Source organism: Callorhinchus milii, unplaced genomic scaffold (genome assembly GCF_018977255.1).
Source record: "Callorhinchus milii isolate IMCB2004 unplaced genomic scaffold, IMCB_Cmil_1.0 Scaffold5, whole genome shotgun sequence".
Lineage (NCBI taxonomy): Eukaryota > Metazoa > Chordata > Chondrichthyes > Chimaeriformes > Callorhinchidae > Callorhinchus > Callorhinchus milii.
The window spans coordinates 5,441,009-5,467,076 of NW_024704746.1; the positions used below are offsets into that span (position 1 = coordinate 5,441,009).

At 49.4% G+C, this 26,068-nt stretch overlaps 1 protein-coding gene across 1 annotated transcript in view; it reads right to left on the bottom strand.

Annotated features, from left to right (window-relative positions):
• Positions 1–7,058, bottom strand: part of LOC103184778 (retinoic acid receptor RXR-gamma-B) — a 66,173-nt gene extending 59,115 nt beyond the window's left edge. Inside the window, exon 1 of the mRNA XM_007902961.2 lies at positions 7,019–7,058. The gene's annotated coding sequence lies outside the window, so the exon portion shown is untranslated. The remainder of the gene's footprint in view (positions 1–7,018) is intronic.
• Positions 7,059–26,068: the final 19,010 nt, after the last annotated feature.

Genomic DNA, 26,068 nt, shown 5'->3' on the forward strand with positions numbered 1-26,068 from the left:
TTTGCAGGACTCCAGCCCTGCAAAAACCCTGGGTGCAGCTAGATACGTAAATAAACTCTCTGGTCAACATGTTGGTATGGCATCCACCATTGGCGCTCACGTTCCCTACTGGGTCTCACTGCCCTCCCCAACATATACGCCAACATCCCCCCAAATACACGCAAATGCCCAGGTCGGAGAGGTAGGCAGGTGCCTGGGCATGAAGAGATTTGCGTACAAGTGTGAGGATCTTGAAGTTGATCCGTTTGGTGGTAGGAAGCCAGTGGAGCCTGGCGAGGACTGGCGTGATGGGGGTACGGAGTTCAGTGTGGGTGAGAATCCAGGAGGCAGAGATCTGAATTAGTTTGTGGGTAGTGGAGCTGGGGAGACCGGCGAGGAGGACATTCGAATAGTCAAGGCAGGAGGTGACAAAGGCATGGATGAGGCTTTGGATTGTGTTGGGGGTGAGTTACGGACGGAGTCAGGTAATGTGACGGAAGTGGAGGATCGTGGTCCCGGTCAGGGACTGGATGTGGAGGAGGAAGGACAGCTTGGGGGTCAAACCTGACGCCTAAGTTACGTACAGGTTCGGTAAGTCTTAGGGCTGGGGAGATTGAGGAGGTCAGAGCCGCAAGACAGAAGACAATGAAACAGAAGACGCAGAGTATGGCTTCCGACTTATCGACGTTCAGCTGCAGGATGTTTGCGTTCACCCAGGCCTCGATGTCTGACAGACAAGCTGACAGAACATCAGCGGACCTGGAGTCACAGCTGGAGAAGTAGATTTGATGGGCACTGCTCTATGCAATTGGCTGCGTGTTTCACCCACAATATATAGTCAATTCACTTTACGATATACTCTGTGAAGCGCTTTGAGACGTCTCGATGATGTGATAAGGAGTTAGCAAGGATTATTATTAATATATCAAACGTAGGAATTACTGGTATTATTATGAAAGCATCGGTGTGCAGAGAGCCTGCTGGTGCAGGCAGCTCAGAGCAGCTGTCAGCAGGAGTTTCAGACTCCCCTCCACCACCCACGGAGCAGTGAGGCTCCGATTAAACCCGCAGATAAGAGAGAGATACAGTAATTAGTTGCTGTGTCAGCCTGAGGGGGGAAGATGCAGCCAGCAGAGCAACAGAGATCAACGCAGTCACAGTGACAAGCTGTCCACAGGTCACCGGGAGATCTCCATTAAAAGGGAGCCGCTGTGTTAAACTGCAGCACTTCTGTTTTCTCTGAGATTATTCCTGTTCATTTGATGCAGCGATTAACTGCAATTGTCACAACAGTTGATTTCCCAGCGTCACTTCCACAACGTAACTCTAGGTGGTGATATCGCTGCATCCTTTTTCCTGTTTGATACCGTTCGGACACAATCCTTGCATTTGATATAGCGCCTTATCACATCGTTGACACGTCTCAAAGCGCTTCACAGGGTATTCTGTAAAGTGGAGTGACTGTGTATTTTGTGGGCGAAATGCAGCAGAAAATTGCAGCAACGTCTCACAAACAGCCGTAGAGTGAGTGGCCAATTTTATTTGGGGGTATGTTAATAATAATAATAATAATCCTTGCATTTGATATAGCGTTTTTCACAACCTCTAGACATCTCAATGCGCTTCACAAAATATACTGTAACGTGAATTGACTGTATGTTGGCCGGGACACTGGGAGAGAAACTTTAACATCCACCTGAACAGGCAGGCGGGATCTCAGTTTAACATCTAATCACTTCCAACAAGTGTCATCTTAGACTATGTGACTCTAAGTCTTGAGAAAGCACTGCTTGCAATTTTGATAGCACCTTGTCACCCCCAAATCATTTCAGGAGTCACACGTCAAGTGTAGTGACTGTTTTTAATAGGGGAATGCAGCAGTCATTTTGCCCACCAAACAGCCATGACGTAAATGACCAATTTTATTTGGGGGATTGTTGGCCAGGACACCAGGAGAGAGAAACTCCCTTCTTGTTTCCCAACAGCACTGTGTGATCTAACGTCCACCTGAGAAAATTATTTCTCATTAGAGTTACTACATTACACTGTATATCCTGTGAAACGCTTTGAGACGATCAATGATGTGAAAGGTGCTATATCAAATGTAAGGATTATTATTATTAGTAGTGTATTATTATTCTCTCAGGCCAAAAGTCCGAGCAAGAGGCAACAGTCTCCAAGAGGAAAGTGAAGAGGAAGTGAGAGCAGATTAATGAGGGAAATGCAGTGTTTGTTAGGACGCACCACTTAAGCACTTAGAAGCAGCAGATTTATGAAGTGCGAGTGACAGAGCTGGAGTGTCACAGAAAATACAATACTGACCCAGTGCCCCCCCCCCACCTCTCCAATCCTCCCACTTTATCTACCTCCTCCCCACAGCCCAGTAAAACCTAAAGAGATTGAATTGCAGTGATAACTGGTGCCACATGAGCCAGCATTAGAGCTCCACTGGAGGTTTCTTAATGGCATCTCCTCTAAACAGGAGATTGATGACTGAAGAAGCATTTACTTATGTGACCAATCTAACACACCACTGTACACAGCATTTTATAGACACAAGAGACAGGGCGGTTTGGAAGAGGTTCTCTGGGAAGTTAATTAAAATGATTGAATTGCCCACACTGGACACATTAAAATGCTTTAAGTGGGTAAAAGCCTTGTCGCTAATTAAAGAGGAATTACTGAGAACATTAGTGATGGCAAATGGATTCAGTTCCGTCGGCCCAGACTCAGCTGCCGCTGCTGGGACGAGAATTTCGCTTAATGGGAATTGGCAGCTTTCCAATATTCACATACACACGTTTAACATGATAATTAATGTGAGCAATACCAGTGGTGGAGACAAAATAAAGCTCCCTCTACACTGTGCGTCCACACTCCCAGGTCAGTGACAGCACAAGTTAGAAACTGAGTAAAGTTCCCTCTGACATCCGAATTTCCTGTTAAGAACCTGGGAATGTCGCAGCAGTGTCCCGCAAACAGTCATACTGTCTGTGGTGCTATCTGCGGGTGCTGGGTCAGGTGTGGCATCACCACGAACCGGATTGTCCCGTTAGGCAAGATACCTCCTTGCTCATTTGAGGGAATGTTTTACTCTGAACCTGCCAGTCAGCCCTGCCTTGCTTGTCAACATAGCATACATCTGTCCTCACCTGGAGAAGGCAGGTCAGTCACTGGGAGCAGGCAATCCACCCACTCAGCTCCTGTTAACCCTGCAAGCCAAAGCCCTAACGGGTAGGGTGGTCCTAGCTGGACAAACAGCGGGAAAGCTCGTCAGACAGTGATCTCAATGGTTGCCCCCAATCCACACCCGACTGAACAAAGAAAGCACATCTGAATAGCCTGGTCTGTGAATGGAGAGCATTTGTAGGTGTGTTTGGCTGACAATTATGCTTATATGTGTGTATGACTGTGTAGAGTATAGTGTGTATGTGTGAGTGTGAGATACACTCATAGGATGTGTCTGTCCTTACCCGTTGCCCACACACACGCACACTATACACTGGTGCCCACACATACTGGCTAATTTCTTCCCCCTACTTATCCCTGGGCCCCACTCCACTGCCCATCCCTTATGCTCAAAGAACAGGGCGCAGGGAGTTCCCAATCCCTGCCTTTGCGACTACCTGTAGAATTTCTCACCTCAATCCCTCCGATTATCTTTGTATCCCACCTTTTCGACCGCACCAGGGGTCACCTCCTCCCTCTTCCTCTCCCTGTGTCCATCCTGACAATGTGCAGCGCCCTGAGACGCTGTTCTACATGAAGGACGTTGTATAAATGCAAGTTGTTGTTGTCATGGCCACAAACAAAAAAAAACTTTTTTGGGTCATTCACTTCCTGGCTGTTTATCTGCTGTTCCGAGTCCTGCCGCTGAGCCAGGCTGGCTGTGCAATCATCAGCAGTGCGCTGGAGTACTGCAGATGCGCGTGGCTCAGGAACTTGACCAGAGATGGTCAAAGAGGATGGATTCGGGTCCTGCATTCCGTTGCCAAACAAACATGGAGCCAGCTCAGCTCGCTCGCACTCCAGCCCCGAACCTTGTGCTTCATCCCCCCACCCAGCCGCTTGCTGCTTACAATAAGCTAGTTTACTCTGTCGTTGATGAACGACCTATTCACCAATTCTGGAAGCTTCCATAAGCTCCGAGCATTCTTGGCCAACAGGAAAATAGATGAACTTCTGATGACCTCCATACTGTTTTTATTTTCTTTCCCCCCCACCTCCCCCTGTCACATCATTCCCCACAGGACATGATACAGAGAGGAGCTGAAGGCAGCCTGGAATCTCCATATCCACTCTGGGACACATAACATATCCCTATGCTGCTCTGTCCTGGAGCTACAAAAGATTCCTTAATAAACAGATTCAGACTTAAGCAAGTTTCCTTACTCCACAAACCTCTGTTTAACTAGCAGTAAGTAGGTACCCGGTTGTTAGTTGATTGGTAGATCGCTTTTCTGGGGGGTAATAATCCCTTCAAAATAAATAAGCAAATAATATGGTCACTCAATCCACCACTGTTTGTGGGACACTGCTGTGCGCAATTGACAGCCGCGTTTCTCCCACAAAATATCCAGTCAATTCACTTTACAGCATATTCTTTGAAGCTCTTTGAGCCGTATCGAAGACATGATAAAGAAGACACTACATCAAATGCAAGGATTATTATTATTATGATCTCAACATTGTGCTTTGTGTGTGGGATCTCAGCCCAGCATACAAGACAACTAAACTGGAGATGACATGTAGAGGGAGCTTTACTCTGTCTCTAACCCATGCTGTCGCTGACCTGGGACTGTGAACAGACAGTGTAGACCTGGGAGTGCTGGATCCTGAAGGTTCAGCCTAAATCCATTTTTTAAATTGTAATACAGTAAAACTCACATAAGTCGTATCAGTCGGGACTATAACGTTCAATATGACTTTACGTGAAGTCCGAGCTGCAGGCAAACCGAGGAGGCCGTAGAAAATCCAATTTAATCAATAATCTACAACGTGCATGCAGAATTTATTACCACTAGTAAGTGCGCGAGTAGTGATGGGTTAAGATTGGTTTCCTGTGATTCAAAGTGTCATTACCGTATGTGCACTTACCAGCCAACGTTGGAATCGCATTGAATGGCGGAAATGCAATTCCTCTGCGCATGTATTGACGGATGAAGACTACATTTCTCGTGATTCACGTAAGTGCACATGCGTCAATGGATCAGGACGTCATTTACCACGATTCAACTCAGCCGGTAAGCGCAGAGAGTAATGGAATGTAGGGCAGCGGCATTACGAGATAGGAGATGATTAATACGAGTTGTGCAAAGAAATCTAAGTGGTTTTGATAGGAAATTGAATGGGACTCAGGTGAATGTACGATTTAGGCATTTATATGATTTACGACTTATGCGAGATTTACTGTATTGCTTAAATTCAGTCTTAAAATTTCGGCAATTGTTGTAAAGACTTTCCCACCGACACTGACACTATACTGCACCACCCCGAGAGACACTGAATGTGCAGACTGAGAGCTGTGTGTGAATATTTCTGTCTCCACATGACTGTTATTACAGTTCAGGCTTCTCCAGGTCACTGACCCGAACTCAGCATTGCTGAGGCGGAAATCAGTTCCTGGTGAAGGGGGCTTCCCCACCACTCAGCACATTTACCCTGCGAGGAGCTGAATCATACACATCAGCCAAAAGTCTTCGGTTTGATTCCAGCTCGGCATTCATTTAGCTAATGGCAGGAAGAGCATTGATATTTTACGTAGTCCCGTAGCATAGCGGTTAGCACGGTTCGCCTCGCAAACAAGAGGACCTGGGTTCGATTCCCAGTCAGAGTGAAACCGTGGGCAAGTTTCCTTACTCCACACACCAGTAAGTAGGAACCCAGTTGTTAGCCGATTGGCAGGTCACTTTCCTGGGGTAATAATCCCTCCCCATAATTGTGCTGTGCTGAATTGTCTGCAGCATTCGCCCATACAATACGCACTCAATACACTTCACAATATATTCTGTGAAGCACTTTGAGGCATCTCGACGATGTGATAAGGCGCTATATCAAATGCAAAGATTATTATCGGAATCTTGGGTTGTCCTCCTGAGATGAAAGGCACTATACAAATATAATTTCTTGTTGTTTTTCTGTTTCTCCAGGGTAGGGAATAATTAGCATAATTATTAACCTCTGGTGCCATGACCCTTACAACAACAACAACAGACATTTGTATAGTGCCTTTCAAGTCAGGAGGACGTCCCAGGCACTGTCCCCCGTGAGCTTTACCCCCATGTACAGTGAGTTTCGCTCTTGGTGTTGTGAGTATTACACACGACGGATTCACCGCTGCGTGTCTCAGTGACAGCTCCTGTGTATATAGTACACGCGGACCGCATAACGGGGAATCATTCAGTCCAGTCCTTAGGTTGCAGTGATTAATTTAAGAGGATGTTCTAAGGGAAGTGCCATTTCCTTTGGACATTGGGAACAGCAGCTGATATAAACACTCGGTGTTTGCTTCACTATTTATTTTGTTTTGGTCAGTAGAAGGTCTGACAAACGTGGAAACCCATCACCATGCTTAAGAGTGTCCAAACCAAACTAAGAATACTACGTATCCCACCAATACATGGAAATCCCAGAGATAGATTGTTGGAATGGAATGCTCTCTCTCTCTCTCTCTCTGGAGGGACACATCCTGCTTACCAGATTCCCCAAAGTATTATAATAATCCTTGCATTTGATATAGAGCCTTATCATGTGGTTGAGGCGTGTCAAAGTGCTTCACAGAATATAGTGTAGAGTACGTGCAGGAGGGCAAGAGCCGAAGCTTGGAGATCCCAGAGTGTGTGTTGGGGTAACTGCTGGAGTTTAACCAGCTAAATACACATTGATATCGCTGGCTGGCAAGCTTTCCCGCTGCTTGTCCAGCTCGGACCACACTACCTGTTAGGGCTTTTGCCCCTAATTACTGGTGACTCGCTATCACAGCTAACAAAGTATTTACACAGTGTTCTTTCCCCAGTTAAGAGTGAAGAGTGAGACTCACATTAGTTCCTGTCCGGCTGGTAGCGTATTGATTAGAGAATTTGCCTTGCAAGCGAAAGGATGATTCCTGGGTGGGGCGAAATCTTTGGCAAGTTTCCTTACTCCATACACCTCTGTTTACCTAGCTGTAAGTAGGAACCTAATTGTTAGTCGATTGGTGGATCGATTTTCCAAGGGTAATAATCCTTTTTAAAAAAATTGGTCACCTAATCCACAACTGTTTGTGGGACACTGCTGTGCACAATTGGCTGCTGCGTTTCACAACAACAACAAAATTACATTTGTATAGCACCTTTTACGTTGGGAGACGTCCCAAGGCGCTGGACAGACAAGAGTTTCAGACCCAAGCTGGGGGTCGGGATCGTGGAGAGTGGGGGGAAGGGAGGAGCAGGGTTATTGAAAGCATGGTTGAAGAGGAGGGTCTTGGTATGGGTCTTGAAGGAGGCAACGGAGGGGGCGAGGCGGAGGGACTGTAGGATGGAATTCCAGAGGGTGGGGACAGAGTGGCAGAAGGCCTGCTGCCAATAGTGGGGCGAGCGAGGCGGGGGACGTGAAGCAGGCCAGAGCTCGCTGAGCAGAGAGAGCGAGCAGAATGGTAGGGAGTTAGGAGGTCACAGAGGTAGGGGGGAGCAAGACCATGGAGGGCTTTGAAACTGAGAACCAGGATCTTGAACTGAAACCTCTGTGCGATGGGAACAACAACAAGATTACATTTGTATAGCGCCTTTCACTGGGAAGCCAGTGGAGTCGGGCGAGGATGTATATATTTATGTATAAATATTATACATATTATATTTATATATGGATGTATATTTCACCCATAAAATATACAATCAATTCACTTTACAGTATATTCTGTGAAGCGCTTTGAGACGTCTAGAAGACGTGATAAGGCACTATATGAAATGCAAAGATTATTAGTATTATCCGGTCCCTGACCACTCTACCACTGGCCTAAATATAACATTCAGCCACAAGGGTGAACAGCAACATCGAATACTGCAGGTCAGGTCAGGTCAGGTCGGACAGCACTGCCCCTTTAACACCCTGAAACACCCTCCCCCCACCCCCGGACCCCCCAAACTACTTTGTCTCTGCTAGAGTCCAACGTAAAAGGGACAAACGCAAACTCGACGAAGAAAGACCAAGGGATCCATCCAGATGGACCTCCTACCATCCTGGGTTGTGACACGCTACAGTTAGTGGAGATGTCGATAGCAATTAATTCAGCACGGATTAGTCTGCAACAGATTGGAACGCTTTGGAAACCTTAGATCCAAAGTTACCGGGTTCTTCCAAGCAAATAAGACTTGTCACAAACACAAAACCACATGGGGTTTGCGAGGTTTTCGTGGCAACAAAACCTCCAAAACCCCTGACCCACAAAACACACCAGGGTTTCAACTCGCATTAAATGGTCTCAAATCGCTTGACAAGAGGGACACACAGAGTGGAGTGAGAGCGCGGATACCGTGGGGAACAGGAACAGAAGAGGGTAAGGAATTCAGTGACCAACCCCGACAGAACCCTGGAGTTACATTAATAATAATAACTATAATGAGGAGGTGCAACACGTCGGGTTATCTTCACAATCCGGGACCCACACTGTACAGAGACACTGTGTAACACACAACTCTCCCCACTCCCTCTACCCTACCCCTCACACCTTCTTCCCGGCCCCTCGCCCTCCAGCCCCCTCTCCCCCACCCCCTCTCCCCCACCCCCTCGCCCTCCAGCCCCCTCTCCCCCACCCCTCGCCCTCCAGCCCCCTCTCCCCACCCCCTCTCCCCACCCCCTCGCCCTCCAGCCCCCTCTCCCCACCCTCGCCCTCCAGCCCCCTCTCCCCCATCCCCTCGCCCTCCAGCCCCCTCTCCCCCACCCTCGCCCTCCAGCCCCCTCTCCCCACCCCCTCTCCCCCACCCCCTCGCCCTCCAGCCCCCTCTCCCCCACCCCTCGCCCTCCAGCCCCCTCTCCCCACCCCCTCGCCCTCCAGCCCCCTCTCCCTCCCCTCCAGCCCCCTCTCCCCCATCCCCTCCCCATCCCCTCGCCCTCCAGCCCCCTCTCCCCTACCCCCTCTCCCCCACCCCCTCCAGCCCCCTCTCCCCCACCCCCTCCAGCCCCCTCCCCCCCCCTCCCCCCACCCTCTCCCCCACCCCCTCCCCTCCAGCCCCCTCTCCCCCATCCCCTCCCCTCCAGCCCCTCTCCCCACCCCCTCCCCTCCAGCCCCTCCCCTCCAGCCCCCTCTCCCCATCCCCTCTCCCCCCCCTCTCCCCTCTCCCCACCCCCTCCCCCCCCCTCCCCTCCAGCCCCTCGCCCTCCAGCCCCTCTCCCCCACCCCTCGCCCTCCAGCCCCTCTCCCCTCCCCTCCAGCCCCCTCTCCCCCATCCCCTCTCCCCCATCCCCTCGCCCCACCCCTCTCCCCCATCCCCCTCTCCCCCATCCCCTCGCCCTCCAGCCCCCTCTCCCCCACCCCCTCCAGCCCCCTCTCCCCCACCCCCTCTCCCCCACCCCCTCCCCTCCAGCCCCCTCTCCCCCAGCCCCCTCTCCCCAGCCCCTCCCCTCCAGCCCCCTCTCCCCCACCCCCTCTCCCCCCCCTCCCCTCCAGCCCCTCTCCCCCAACCCCTCTCCCCCACCCCCTCCCCTCCAGCCCCTCTCCCCTCTCCCCCCTCTCCCCCCTCAGGCCGCAGACAACTCACTCAGCTCCATGAAGCTGTCGCCGTCCATAGCGATGACGGCGGCGGAGGCGGCGGCGGCGGCGGCTCCCGTGTCCCCGACCCCGGACTCCAGCATCACCCAACCCCGAGCCCCCCCACACCCGCCTCCCCGCTCTCCCTCTCTCACCCACTCCCCTCCCCGCGCACAGCAGCCGGGGGCCCGCCAGGGGGGCTCCCCGACACCCGCCGTCTCAGGCCTGGGGCCTGGCAACCCGGGCCGCGGAGCCTCGGCCTCGCGTACTCTCACAGCCCGGGGTGGGGGGGGTGGGGGGGTCAGGCCGCAGCCCCTCACCCCCCCTCTCGGCCGCACAGGGACTGATTACCTGTTGTTGTTGTTGTTGTTCCTCGTTTGGTTGTTTTTTTTAAAAAAAAACCGCATCAAAATGTTAGAATTCGGCCCCAAAATGCATATTTTTGCAGAAATTCCCGTTTCGGGCACAGATTGTAGCAAATCAGATCAGAATATCATTACCACAACAATCTGAACAGATCCACACTCAGCAAATCCCCCCTCACACACACACACACACACAGGTCACACACACACACACACACACAGGTCTCACACACACACACACACAGGTCACACACACACAGGTCTCACACACACACACACACAGGTCACACACACGTGTGTGTGTGTATATATATATTTACACACACACATCCACAATTAGTGCAGTCAGTAAAAGCTGCAAAGCTCCTCATTGCACACACTCACACCCTTACACACTCACTCACTTACACACTCACTCACACACTCACTTACACACTCACTCACTCACTTACACACTCACTCACTTACACACTCACTCACACACTCACTTACACACTCACTCACTCACTTACACACTCACTCACACACTCACTCACTCACTTACACACTCACTCAGTCACACGCACTCACACCCTTACACACTCACTCACTCACTCACACCCTTACACACTCACTCACTCACACCCTTACACACTCACTCACTTACACCCTTACGCACTCACTCACTCACTCACACACACTCATACTCTCACACACTTACATTTCTAAGGCGACCAGATTCTGTGAGAGCCATAATCTCAGGACACACAACACACACACACACACACACAGACAGACAGACACAAACCAGACAGACAGATACATACTGTCCAGACAGACGGTCCCCCGGTCCCGCGGTCCCCGGCGCCGCCAGTAACTGGAGAAGCTGCTCCCGGCGATGGTACTGACTCCCCAGAGCACAGGGACTCTCTCCCTCTCTCCCTCCCTCTCTCTCTCCCTCTCTCCTCCCTCCCTCTCCGGCTCTGACCCCCTCGTCCTCCTGCTTCCCGACTGTATTGTTGTGGCTCCTCGGTTTGTTTGCTGAACTCAACGCAGGGGGTGAAATTTGACCCCCTGGGTGGGGGGGGGGTGATGATGGTGGGGGGTGATGATGGGGTGATGGGGGGTGATGATGGTGGGGGTGATGCTGGGGGGGGTGATGGGGGGGGTGATGCTGGGGGGGATGATGATGGGGTGGGGGTGATGATGGGGGGGGTGATGATGGGGGGGTGATGGGGGGGGGTGATGATGGTGGGGATGATGATGGGGTGGGGGTGATGATGGGGGGGTGATGATGGGGAGGGGGTGATGATGGTGGGGGTGATGATGGGGGTGATGGGGGGGTGATGGTGGGGGGGGTGATGGGGGGGTGATGATGGGGGTGATGGGGGGGTGATGGTGGGGGGGGTGATGGGGGGGTGATGATGGGGGGGGTGATGGGGGGATGATGATGGGGTGGGGTGATGATGGGGGGGGGTGGTGATGGGGGTGATGATGGGGGGGGTGATGGGGGGGGTGATGATGGTGGGGATGATGATGGGGTGGGGGTGATGATGGGGGGGTGACGATGGGGTGGGGGTGATGATGGGGGTGATGATGGGGGGTGATGGTGGTGGGGGTGATGGGCGGGGTGATGATGGGGGGGGTGATGATGGTGGGGGTGATGATGTGGGGGGTGATGATGGTGGGGATGATGATGGGGGGTGACGATGGGTGGGGGTGATGATGGGGGGGTGATGGTGGTGGGGGTGATGGGCGGGGTGATGATGGGGGGGGGGTGATGATGGTGGGGGTGATGATGGGGGGGTGATGATGGGGGGGGTGATGATGATGGGGGTGATGGGGGGGGGTGATGATGGTGGGGATGATGATGGGGTGGGGGTGATGATGGGGGGGTGACGATGGGTGGGGGTGATGATGGGGGTAATGATGGGGGGTGATGGTGGGGGGTGATGGGTGGGGTGATGATGGGGTGGGGGTGATGATGGTGGGGGTGATGATGGGGGGGGGGTGATGATGGTGGGGGTGATGATGTGGGGGGGTGATGATGGTGGGGTCACACACACAATATCACATCCAGGGTGTCTGTCCTGTTTCCTCCCCAAAAAGTCGGGGATGTGTTGTGTTTGTTGTGGGTGTGCGGTCGCTCGCCCTCAGTTGCAGGTTGTCCTCTCACCAGGTCGGTGTGTGGTCCATCCATACAGTCCAGAGGGAACCTCACCAGAGACCGGCACTGGTCTGTACACCAGTACCTGGGTCTCTCTCTCCCTTCTCTAACCCCCTTGAGGCTATCACTGACCTGGGAATTTCGCCCACAAAATCTACAAGTCTACTTCACTCCGCAGCATATTCTGTGAAACGCTTTGCGACGTCTCGAAGACGTGATAAAGCGCGACATCAAATGCAAGGATTGTTATCATTATTATTATTATTGTTGTTATTACTGTCTCTAACCTGCGCTGTCACTGACCTGGGAGTGTGGACGGACAGTGCAGAGGGAGCTATACTCTGTGACCTGCTCCACCTGCCCCTGCAGGGAAGATAGCCCTCTATAGAAAGATCTTTCCGGACGGGTCGAGCTCTCAGCAGAGGCTGTGTTGGATATTGGTACCGGGTTCGTTCTGAGTGGCTCATGTCTACAACAGATCTAATCGTGGAAGCCTTTGCGACCTCGATTCGATGGCCGTCCATCAGTGCCGTCGCTTGGCACTGGGACCTCGAGAAGTTGGGTTTGAGATTGGGGTTCAGGAGAGGCTCGAAGCTTGGTCTCCATGAAGTGCTTCAGGCTGCGGGATGTGAGTGTGAGTCGTCCGGCACCCAGCTGGACGCCGCACTGATCAGATCCTCAACTTGCCTCGACAGACCTCATCTGGAGTGGAAGAACATCTCTTTAAGGCCTGGTCTCTCCTTCACCACCTGGACTGTAATTCCTTGGGAGGAATTCCTTGGTGACATGTTTGGCAACAGAAGGTTGGAATCGAGTCAACCCTTTCTGGTGGTCTCAATAGTCCAGTTCCTTAGCCAGGTGGGTCTGCAGTACTCCAGGGCCAGCCTGGCTCATCAGCAGGACCTGGAAGGGCAGACCAGTCACTTGTAGCAGAGTTTATTTCTACTCAACTCCTGTTAACCCTGCAAACCACAGCCCTAACGGGTAGGGTGGTCCTACATGGACAAACAGCAGCAAACTTGCTAGACAGCTATATCAATGACAAGCTCTGCAGTTTTAGGGGTTAGACTCCTGTACGCCAATGCACACTCTGGGGTCACCAAGCTTTGGCTCTTGCCAACCTGTGTACTTGCCTGGCTCAGTGGTAGCGCTCTCGCCTCTGAATCAGGTTGTGGGTTCAAATCCCACGTTGGAACTTGGGATCACTTAGTCTAAGTTGGCACTCTAATGCAGTACTGGGGGTGTGCGTGTTGCATTGTCACAATTGTCATCTTTCGGATGAGATGTTAAACCAAAATCCCATCTGCCTGTTCAGGTGGATGTTGAAGATTCTATGACACTGTTCGAAAAGAGAAAGAAGTTCTCCTGGTGTCCAACAATCCCCCAAATAAATAAATTTGGACACTCACTCCATGGCTGTTTGTGGGAAATTGCTGTGCGCAATTGCGCTGCTGCCATTTGCCTATAAGCCAAACCCTAACGGAATGTTCATTTCATAGTAATTCCTGTGAAGCGCTTTGTGATGTCCTTCCGACATGATAAGGCACTATACCGAATGCAAGGATTATCATTATTATTAATACTTTGGTAAGCAGAATGCATCCCTCCAGAGAGAGGGAGTCTGCATTCCATTTCAATAAATATCTCTGGAATTTCCGTCTTTAGGTGGGATGCATGGAATTCTCAGTTTTTTGAATACTCTTAAACATGGTGATGGGTTTCTGCATGTGTCAGATTGCTAACAAAAAAACTAACCCATTTTCTTGCTGACCTAGGACTGTGGCCGGACAGTGTAGAGGGAACTTTACTCCCCCGCTCCAAAGTTCAGTTTCATTTCCCGTGCTATGTTGCTTTATCCTTTGCACAATACAATGCTGGTATTGCTGTCTCTGCTGTCGCTGTGTCAGTGCTGGAAAAACAGGAACTTGGAGTGTATTATAGAAGGGATTGCATTAATAATGGTAATTATCTGATAATGTAATACTAAAAATTTGATACAGTGCTTATAACACTGAAAAGCACTTTGCAGGAATCACCGTCTCGTGTGGTGATTGTGTAAATCTGGCAACCAAATTGTGCATAGCAATAAAACAGTCACTCCATATTACAGTATAAGGTATGAAACACTTTGGAAGGTGAGAAAGAGAAAGAGGGTATTTTTCTTCTAATATGAAAGACTCTGTACTTAATGTATAAATAGTCATAAAGTATGAACAGTTTGATTTGGAGGTAAACACCAAAGATACAGTGCCTTTCATGTTAGGAGGATGTCCCAAAGCTCTTTGCCAGATATACTGCAAAATGTAATAGTGTTTTGTGGGTGAATGCTGCAGCAAATTTCTGCACAGCAATGTCCCACAAGCAGCCGTGGGATCTTTAACGTCCACCTGAATAGGCAGACAGGACCTCCGACAATGCAGAATTCCTCCAACACTCTGTTTGAACACACAACCTATTTTCTTTCGGTCAGCCAGGTGTCTGACATCCATCACCATGCTTAAGAGTATCAAAACCAAACTGGGAATTACATGTATCCCACCTACACATGGAAATCACAGAGATAGATTGTTGGAATGGTATGCGCACTCTCTCCCCGGAGGGACGCACTCTGCTTACCTAATTCTAGAAAGTATTAGGCGCAAGTCGACAAGAGCCAAGGTGTGGGGACCCCAGCATTTGTGTTGGGGTAACTGCTGGAGTCTAACCAGCTAAACCCACCGAGCTTGCCATTGAGAGCGCTGTCTGGCAAGCCTTCCCACTACTTGTCCACACAACCTACAGACACGGAGCTGAAAGCATTTTGAGGTGAGACTCTTGTCACACAGGATTAGGCCTGTGAGTTTAAGAAGCTGATTTACCACAAAGACAGTGGCCCTTTTGAAAATAAACCAAATGTAGGATTTACGACTTATCTGGATTAAGTATGTAGAATTTGCTTTGCTTTCCCTGACTATCAATGTCCCCTTCAGCCGGGCAATGGGAGAGTCTTTGTTCTGTGTAAGTGTGCATTGCACAGAACAGGCTCTCACTGACCGTTACAAATGACAACATTTCCAGTCCAGACAGTTTAACGCCTAATAATTCAGCCAGTCTAAACCGTGGGAAGGTCGGATGTTATTGGATCAGAATGATATAATAATCCTTGCATTTGATACAGCACCTTATGTCGTCGAGGCGTCTCAATGTGCTTCACAGAATATACTATAAAGTGGATTGACTCTGTATCTTGTGGGCAAAACACAGCAGCCAATTGTGCACACAAACAGTCATGGATTGAGTGACCAAATGTTTTATTTTGAGGGATTGTTACACCTGCAAAGCGATCCGCCAATCGACTAACAACTGGGTTCCTACTTACTGCTAGGTAAACAAAGCCGTGTAATGTAAAAAAACTTGCCTAAGGTTTTGCCCTTCTGGGAATTGAACCCTGATCTGCTTGCTTTGGAGGGGAACACCCTAACCACTATGCTACGGGACTCCAGAAATGAATAAGAGAAAGGGGGTCTTGTTTGTTTTCGAGAGAGATGACGAGAGAGCGATTCGTGTGGTTTAACTTTGAAGTTAAAATAAGTACACAACTCTCCCTCTCTCTTGCTCTCACTCCTTAATGCATATCTTTGCCAAATAACTGCCAAATTTGTTCCTGAATTTCCTGGCGCGATCAGCCAACATTCACCTTGTTACCCTGCCTCGCCCACTTCAACACTCGTTATGAACTTGCTAAATTTAGTTTTACAGTTTTGGCAATTTTTAACAATTGCACAAACTATTTTTCTGCGTGTAACTTAGATTTAAGCTTTCCGAATGATGACGTTAAATGGAAAAATATTAATGGGGGTGGGGGGTGGAGTTGAGAGAGGGGAAGTTAAAGCCTTAGATTAAGTCAGGCTCCACTAAAACCAATTCTTTACCTAATTAATTCCCGGGGAAGTCTAACGTTTGAGATCGAGGTGGAAATAACAAGCCCCACGTCGAGCTGTGGTTACACACCCTGCGGGGGTAGATGGGTGCTGGCACTTTCACTTACAAAAATACAGTCACTGCACTTTGCAGCAAATCCTATGAAGCGCTTTGTGATGTTTAGACATTTTGGGTTCTGTATCAAGAAGATTCTCATTTTTGATAATAATATGATAATAATGCTTACATTTGATTCAGTGCCTTATCACGACGTCAAAACATCTCAAAGCGCTTCACAGGTTGTACTGCAAAAGTGTGGCGACTGTATTTTGTGGATGAAACACGGCAGCCAATTGTGCACAGCAGTGTCCCACAAACAGCCATGGAGTGAGTGACCAATTTTATTTGAGGCATTGTTGACCAGGACACCGGGAGAGAAACTCCTTTCTCTTTTCCAATAGCGCCAGGGGATCTTTAGCTTCCACCTGAACAGGCAGACGGAACCTCGGTTTAAAGTCTCATCCGTTAGACGGATTATTATTGATTAAAGGCCACGAGAGGAGTAGAGTCTGGCCTGAGAATCGAGCCCGAGGTTAAAGTGGCTAAAGAAGCAGACCAGAAACCACAGGAACGGCTGGGAGAGATGAAGAACGCTCAATACATTTCAGTGGCTCAGCCTTGCTCTGGCCAGCGCACAGTGTGAGGAACTTGTCAGTGAGGTGAATCCCAGTTTACTTGGCATGTTTAGCAATGCAGTCAGTAACTCACGGCAGCCGATCGTACCTCAGGAACCTCCCTTGAACGTCCCTTAATCTTCCCTCGGGGTAAGAGGTCACTGAAGGGTGAATTCTCCCTACCTCAGAAGGTTACTGCAGAGTCATCAGTGCTGGCAAAGTACTCTCAGTGTCTCAGTGTCAGGGGATTACCCCAATCCCTCCTCCTCCCCACCTGCTGTAAACTCTGCAGTGTCGCTCAGCTCCCACCACCCTAACCCCCCCCCCACCGCTTAGTAAAGAGGGTAATGACAAGAATCAACAGTTTCCATTCAGCCCAGTATTTCCCCTTCTATTGCTGCCATGGAGCTAATTCACCCTACTCCAGACCCCATTGAATAATGCAGTGAGAAAAGGACAGGGTTTCAAATAGCAATCTATCATTCCCATTTCCCCTTCTCTACCTACTAACAAAGATGAATGCCCCCTCTCGCACTGTTATTTTTCTCACCCGGCTCCAGCCGCCAATAGTTTGGTTGGAGGCGGCTCTGTTCCTTTCTCACTTACAGCACCATTCTCCATCTCCGTCAACATAGTCCCATAGCGTAGTGGTTAGAGCACTCGCCTCGCAATCGAGAGGACCCGGGTTTGATTACCGGGCAGGGCGACACCTTAGGCAAGTTATCTTACTCCACAAGCCTCTGTTTACCTAACAGTAAGTAGGAACCCAGTTGTTAGTCGATTGGTGGATCACTTTTCTGGGGTAATAATCCCTCCAAATAAAATAACAAATTTGGTCACTCAATCCATGACTGTTGTGGGACACTGCTGTGCGCAATTGGCTACTGCGTTTTGCCCATAAAATACACATTCTTTATGATATATTCTGTGAAGCGATGTGATGAGCTACTGCTTCAAATACAAGGATTATAATCATTATTATTATAAGTACATGAGCTACAGGACTCTTGGAGTCCTGTGGCTCAGTGGTTAGAGCACTAGCCTCGCAAGTGAGAGACCTTGGTTCAATTCCCAGCAGGGCGAAATATTAGGCAACTTTCCTTACCCCACATGCCTCTGTTTACCTAGCAGTAAGTAGGAACCTGGTAGTTAGTCGATTGGTGCATTGTTTTCCGGGGGTAATAATTCCTTCAAAAAAGTAAAATAATAAATTGGTCACTGAAATCCATGACTGTTTGTGGGGCACTGATGTGCGCAATTGGCTGCCGCGTTTCGCCCACAACATATACAGTCAATTCACTTTACAGTATATTTTGTGAAGGGCTTTGAGACTTCTCGAAGACATGATAAGACGCTATATCAAATTATTATATTATTATTATTACATTTGAATATGATGCATCTTTCAACACTGTGCCCCACTGAGGAATAGTTAGCAGTGCTGTAACTATGGATGTGGGATGTCTTGGCAACAGCCTCCTTATCACAGAAAGCTGGTCACGTGCACTTTTTCCTCATTGTGTGTTGGGCTGTAAGGGGGTGGTGGAAAATCAAGAACATTTTTTCATTTGTCTTACCCTTACAGCGTTCAGCACTGACCCCCAGGTCAGGCACAGCACAGAGTAACGCTCCCTCTACACTGTCTGCCCAACACTCCCAGGTCAGTAACAGCACAGGCTAGAGACAGAGTAACACACCCTCTACACAATATAAAATATTGTTCTAGGATCCTTAATATCCACTTGAACAAGCAAACGTGTGACAATGAAATGTGTGATAATGCAACTTCCCCCCAGCACTGCAATGGAATATCAACCTCGACTGTGAGCTCACACTCCTGATCGGAGGCTCAAAGCAACAGTACTTAGAGAGTATGATTTGTTGAACAGTTTTTCCTTGGCAATCAATTGACGAAAACCTCTTCCCATTCACTCCCGCTGTATTGAATTTCTGATGCACAACACAGAACATATTTTGCTGACACAGCCATTCGAGTACATAAACCAGAGTGTGTCAGCATTCGGCAGCCTGGTGTCTACCGTCTGTTGTCTGGGAGATGCTCGAGTGCTGGTTGTGAGTCTGAGCTGCTGACTAATAGTTTTGAGTGTGTTGAGGCAGAGATGGGAACGCTTGCTTGTTCTAGCCAGAGTTCCAATGCTTTGTATCTAATGTAATCCTGATCGACTGCAATGTTTCTCTACAAAGCAGTAATTTGTGCATCTGGACAGATGACATAAAAACAAGATCCAGCTGATCAATGAACCAACTAACGCTTAACCTTTTCAGTGCTGGCAGTCCTTGGCCTGTGTTTAGATAGTACACTTCAGTGGAACTCTCCGGGCATCTTGGGATGTCCTCCGACGTGAAAAACGCTGTATAAATGTAATTCGTTGTTGTTGTTAAGCCACTGATATCTGCATTAACTGGGACCAGTAATGTTGCGGATATTAAAACAGTGTGGAAGATGGGTCTCTGTGTTTCTCTACACTACCATCTGCCTGGCTCTATTTCTCCAACAGTCAATGTTGAAGAAATGCAAGGATTATTATTATTATTGCAAGGATTACAATGCAAGGATTATTATTATATTATGTGTGTTTATTCCTCTCTCTCTCTCTCTCTCTCTCTGGTACTTGCTCTGCCTCTCCAATTTTGTGTGTATATGTGTGTGTGTGTGTCTCTCTGACTCACACTTTCTCTGCTTTGCTAACTATCTGTGTGTCTCTCTCTCAGCATCTCTGACATAACTAGGCAGGAGTCAGCACATCTGGTCCGAGTCTGCATGTCAGACATGAGTCAGCACATCTGGCACGAGCGAGCACAACTCAGCAATGTTTTATCTGGGTATCGAGATAAAGCTGTGGGGAGGATGTGATATGCCTTGAAATAAATCGCTCATGTGTGCAATGTGTATTGTAATTTATTATACAACATAATGGAACACAGTCCACTGCTCACTCACTCTATCCATCTCACTGAACCTCCAGTCACTGCTCTCTGGAACTCTCTCCCCAAATCCCAGTTCCTTTATCTCCCTGCATTCAAAACTCAAGAGTCTAAGATGACACTTCAGTGCAGTGTTGGGGGAGTACTGCACTGTTAGAGGTGCCGTCCTTTGGATGAGATGTTAAACTGAGGTCCCGTCTGCCCGTTCAGGTGGACATTAAAGATCCAATTGGCACTATTCAAAAACAGAAGAGAGTTTAACCTAGTCTCCTGGCCAAATAAAATTGATCATTCATTCCATGGGTGTTTGTGGAACACTGCTGTGTGCAACTGGTTGCCACGTTTCGCCCACAAAATACACAGTCACACCACTTTACAGTATATCCTGTGAAGCATTTTGAGACTTCTCAACGACGTGATAAGGCACTGTATCAAATTCTGTTTGTGGGACATTGCTGTGTACAAATTGGCTGCATCATTCATCTACAAAACACACTGTACAGTAAATCCTGTGAAGCACTTTGAGATGTCCTCCTGACGTAAAAGGTGCATGTGTAAAGATTATTGTTTATTTTTTTCAATACATTCTCCGACCTTGACTTTTGTCAACTTCCTCAAATTCTCCTTCCCCTCTTCACTGTCTGTTCTTCTCTAGTGTTTCTGTTGCCACCATCTTCCTGCCCACAGCTTGGACACATGTGGCGATGGTTCCACCAGTTGGAGGTGTAGAGCTTGAGCAGCAGCATCCTGACACTTTGCAAAGCAATTAAGGTGGATTCCAAATTCTGGATACAATACAAAGTTACATTTGTAACAGCGGCTTTCACATCGGGAGAAAGGGTTGTCGCTGACCTGGGAGTGTGGACGGACAGTGTAGAGGGAGCTTTATTCTGTCTCTAACCCGTGCTGTGGTTGACCTGGGAGTGTAGATGGACAGTTCTCTATTTCCCGGCACAAATGGCCCTGAACTTGGTGACTGCAAAAATGTGAGAAATATCTTTTCCGAAACAATGGAGGAGCCGTGAGCGGAGAAGACCGTGGAAGCTTGAGGGAAGCGAGGGGAGGGTGTAGGTTAGGGAGAGACAGAGTGTGCAGCGTGGAGGGAGTCAGGATGGGGCTGGAGATGAAGCGAGTGGCAGCTGTGAGGAGCAGGGTGGACATGGCCACACAAGCTCTGTGTAATTACGCCGCATATTAGAAGGTTAAAAGTGTAACGCAGCACGAGGTCATGGAAAATACACCGTCGCCGTGGCGACCGCAGGCCTTGTGGACATCCGATCCCCGCTCCCAGATGGTCTTCGGCTTTTATGGGAAACAGTAGAACAGTTTCAGAATTCCTTGTCGTCCAGCCAGTAAGCGCCGGGGGCCAACCTTGTCCCAGTTTACCCAAGTTTACTCCCCCGTGTACCCAGGCCTCCTGTCTCCCAGGGCCAGTCCGACGTTCTGAGACCGGAGTCGTGGAATCAGAAGAGAGAAAACCCAATATCACCTGAGACACTGTAATATCACTGACCAGGGAGTATGGATGGACAGTTTAGACGAGGGAACTCTATCTTTAACCCGTACTGTTGCTGACCTGGGATATGGACAGACAGCGAGTGGCTGGCTTGGGAACATGTTCCGTTTCCCGGCACGAACATCCTGCAGTTACTGAGAACAAAAAATGAACGTCAGGAAGCTGTGGGGAGTGAGTTTGCTGTGAAATGGACGGGTCACAAGTTTCCATTGAGTTCCAACCCATTAGGAGCGAATTGGTTGTTAAGGATTGCTTGGGCCAGTTATTCACTATACATTCTCACATGGGAGCAATAAGCATTGAGCGGTCCAAGTTGGTCACTGCTGGTATGTGGGACATTCTTGAGCGCAAACATTTCGCTCACAAAATACACTTTACAGTATATCTTGTGAAGTGCTGAGACATCCTTCTGATGTGAAAGGCGCAATATCAAATGTACAGATGGTTGTTAAACACAGGTAATATTCAGTCAGCCTTATACCACAGTGCTCGCTCCCCCACTGGAGCTGTCAACTATAATTCCCTTCCCCTTACCTGTTAATAGGATTTAATATAATAATAATAATAATAATATATAACAAGTGAGAGCATGCCATATAAGAGCAGAGAAATGGGATTAGAGCAGACAGTTGCAGGGGGAGGGAGGCTGGCACCCACTCTGCCTGAAATTCCCATCATCCCAGCTGCCAATTGGGAACCTTTATAAATGTCACTGGAGTGGGCTGCCTGCTCCACCCCACCATCAGCAGGCGAATGTTCAGCCATGTTGTCTCTGTAACATCCAAGGGTCGCTTCCCTCCCCACCTTTAAAGCCCGCCTGAATAGCTATCTATTTGACAGCACATTCGGTCATCTTTCCCACCCCACCCCCCCTAACTATTGTCACCAGTCAATTGTGTGAAGTGCTTGGTGATGTAAGAAAGGTTCTGTATCAAATATAAGGACTATTTAATTCTCTATGAAGCTATATCTTCAGGTATAGCCAACTCTACCTCTCTGCCTCCACCCTTGACTCCAGGACCACTGCTGTCCTGACGGAATGTCTGTCAGACATCAAGTCCTGGACGAGAGCTAATTTTCTACAGTTGAACGTCAACAAGACCGAGGACCTTCTGATTGGCTCCCATCAGTGCCTCCGCACCTCAGGCGCTGACAGCAACACCATCCACGGTTGCACATTCCACCTCACTGAGCCAGTCCAGAACCTTGGGGTCTTGTTTGACCCTCAACTATCCTTTCTACCCCACATCTGGCCATGACCAACTCTGCCTTCCCCCACCTCCACAACATCCCCCAGCTCCGCCACTGTCTCACACCACAGACCACTGAGACCCTCATACACGCATTCCTAACATCCGCGCTTGACTATGCAATCTCTGCTTGTCGGCCTCCCCAACTCCTCCCTCCATAGGCTGCAGATCATCCAGAACTCTGCATCCCGTGTCCTCTCCCAAACCAGGCTCCGCGACCTTATCAGCCCCATCCTCAGACGACTCCACTGGCTTCCCATCACACAGAGGATACAGTTCAAGATCCTGGTCCTCATCTTCAAAGCTCTCCATGGCTTTGCTTCCCACTACCTCTACAAAGTCCGAAACCCCTAGCAATCTGCCCGCTCCCTCTGCTCAGTGGGATCCGGCCTGCTTCATGCCCTCTGCCTCGCTCGCCCTACCATTGGCGGGCGGGCCTTCAGCCACTTTGCCCCCACCCTCTGGAACTCCATCCCGCAGTCCCCCCACCTCGCCTCCTCCCTTGCCTCCTTCAAGACCCGTCTCAAGCCCTTCCTCTTTGACCGTGCCTTTGATCACCCTCCTTCCCCCCTTGCTCTCCACCCTCCCCGATCCCAACCTCCAGCTCGGGTCTGAAACACTGATTGTCCAGCGCCTAGGGACGTCCTCCTGACGTGAAAGGCGTTTTACACATGTCATTTTGTTGTTGTTGTTGTTGTTTTACATGAGCTAAGATTATCTTCTTTCCACATACTCTCAGCTTCACCTCATTAATGATCAGTAACGCACAGCATCCGAGCTGTTGTCTTGTGTTGGGTTCCAATGTTGTGTTGTGTTAACATCCTGCTTCGACCCCTAATAGAACAAGGAAAGCCAGCCTCAGTTCTGACCCGTTGTGCCCCCTGCTGACAGAGAAGGTATGTTGACAGCCTCTCCAGGACACACAGAGATCGGAGCAGTGAACCACACTCCAGAGCCAGGTTCATGGGTGGGCACGGAGAGTGGTCGGAGGGAGGGGGAGGGAGGGCTGGCACAGGGCAGTAAGAGGCCCTGATTGACGTGGGTCGTGGCAGAGTCCAAGGAAGATATAAAGCTGTCTGCTCGCCTGAAGCTTCACACTTTGCATTTCACTCCCTGAGGTGTCCGCAGTGTGAGGTCAACAGCAGTGCCAAAAGTTGACTGTGAAAATCCTGCCAGACATGTTTGTGTGAAGCGGGAAAGGCTTCCGTGCTGCTTCACACTGATAATCATAATAAACCTTACGTTTCATACACACCTTTCACATCACCCCACTCCCACCGCTACATCCCCTACTCTCCACCCCTCTTGATTCCAACCCCCAGCTCAGGTGCAAACTCTTTACTTTCCAGCGCCTTGGGATGTCCTTCTGACGTGAAAGGCACTGTATATAAATGTAACTGCTATAAATGTAACTTGTTGTTGTTGTCTCAAACTCCTTCACCAGATACAGTAAAGTGATTATATTATGTAGGTTTGCTCACAAACTGACCCAAACCAAACTCCGTATCCACATCTCACCAGTTCTGGCCCAGGCTCCACTGGCTCCCCGTCACCGAACAGATCGACTTCAAAATCCTGACTCTCGTGTTCAAATCCATTCACTCCCTGGCACCTCCCTATCTCTCTGACCTCCTCACTCCCCAATCCAACACCCTGCACCTCCCCTCGACTGGCACAGGCCTCCTGCTCGTCCTCCGCACCCCCCGCCCCACCATCGGATGTCGCACTTTCAGCCACTGCGCCCCAAAACTCTGGAAGGTTTTCCCTCAATCTCTCCGCCTTGCACCCCCCCCCCCCACCTCTATCAAGTCCCACCTAAAGACTTTACTATTCGACTGTGGTTACGGTCACCTCCCCCCCAGCTCGGAGTCAGGCTCCGCCACTATTAAGCGCTCTGAGATGTTGTTGTAGGTGAACATGGCAACCAATTTGGCCAGAAAAACATCCCACATGAAATGAACATGAAACAAACGGATGACCAATTTTATTTGGGGGATTGTTGGCCAGGACACCAGGAGAGAGTAACTCCCTTCCCTTTTCGATTAGCACTGTGGGACCTTTAACATCCACCGGAACAGACAGACAGGGCCTCAGTTTAACATCTTGTTAGAAGGACAACAACTCCAACAAGAAATCCCCTCCCCCACAGCACTGCATTGTAATGTCAGTCTGGACTGTGAGCGCAAAGTCCCGATGTGGGTCTTGAACCCACAAAATTGTCTCCAAGGTGTGGATCACTCTCTCTGTAAACGGGTGGGTCAGACACCCAGCTGACCAAAAAAAAAGGTTCTGTGTTGTTGTGAGGTGAGCTCACTGAGCGAGCAGTGAAACTAACAGCAGTGCAGATAAAGGCTGAGTGATCTTATAGAAAAAGGCAGTCTTGCCTCTTGGAAAATGTCAGCTCCTAACCTTTCAATACACAAACAGAATCCCTCCCAAAGCACAAGAGTATTGCCCCTCGTCCTCTCTGGGTCAGTGTTCTATTTTGTGGGGTCAGGTAGGTATCTGACACAGGTGGCTCTCAGCCTGGCCCAGTTGCTCGCACTTGCATCTGAGTCAGAACTATGTGACCAGGAGAGAGGGACTGTTACACACCATGTCTGAGCTGTCCCACCGCCTGGCTCAGTCCTGGCCTCTGTCCTGGCTGATGTCAGGAGACCCTGTGACAAGGACAGGCTGAAGGATGTGCTCCAAACTGGGCTGTGGGTTTAGAGACTGGGGAGCAGATTGTGAAGGATTCTCACAGGACAAGTCAGGTTAATCCACACTGTCCCCTGCCCACCCCTGAGCTTAACACAGCCACCTGTTTTACATCTTTACACAACCTGCCTCTACCTTCGATCCGTCCACACTGCCAGGTCAGCCACAGCACCGGTTAGATACAGAGTCCTGTAGCTGAGTGGTTAGAGCATTTGCCTTGTAAGCGAGACACCTGGGTTCAATTCCAGGCAGGGCGCAACCTTGGGCAAGTTTCCTTACTCCACACGCCTAATAATAATCCCTCCAAAACAAAAACAATTATAAATTGGTCATTTCACTGATGTGGGCAATTGGCTGCTGAGTTTCACCCACAAATATACAGTCAATTCACTTGCAGCATATTCTGTGAAGCGCTTTGAGACATCGAGAAGACGTGAAAAGCGCTACATCAAATGCAAGGATTATTATGATTATTATTAGATAACTGCAATAGATAAAGTGTTTTACAGGAGTTACTATAAAGTGTACTCACTGTATATGCCCATGTCTTTGTCTCCTCTCTCACTCTCTCCCCTTCACTCTCCATCATAACAGTTCTCAGTAAAATTATAGGCAATGTGGCAGCCCAGTTGCCAGTGATGTGGTGATGCTCTTCAGTGACTTGAGTGTGTCTGAATATCTGCACAGCTCTCTGGTGCTCCCGGGTGGTCTATTGAGATCAATGAGTGCCCAACAAAATAAACTCTCAGGGACTGGATGAGCTGTTTTAGGATTATAGGAATTGTTAGACGAGAAAAGACCAAGGTCCATCCAGTTTGCCTTCCCACCCTCCTGGCAGGCACATGCACATTTTTCCCGCATAATACAG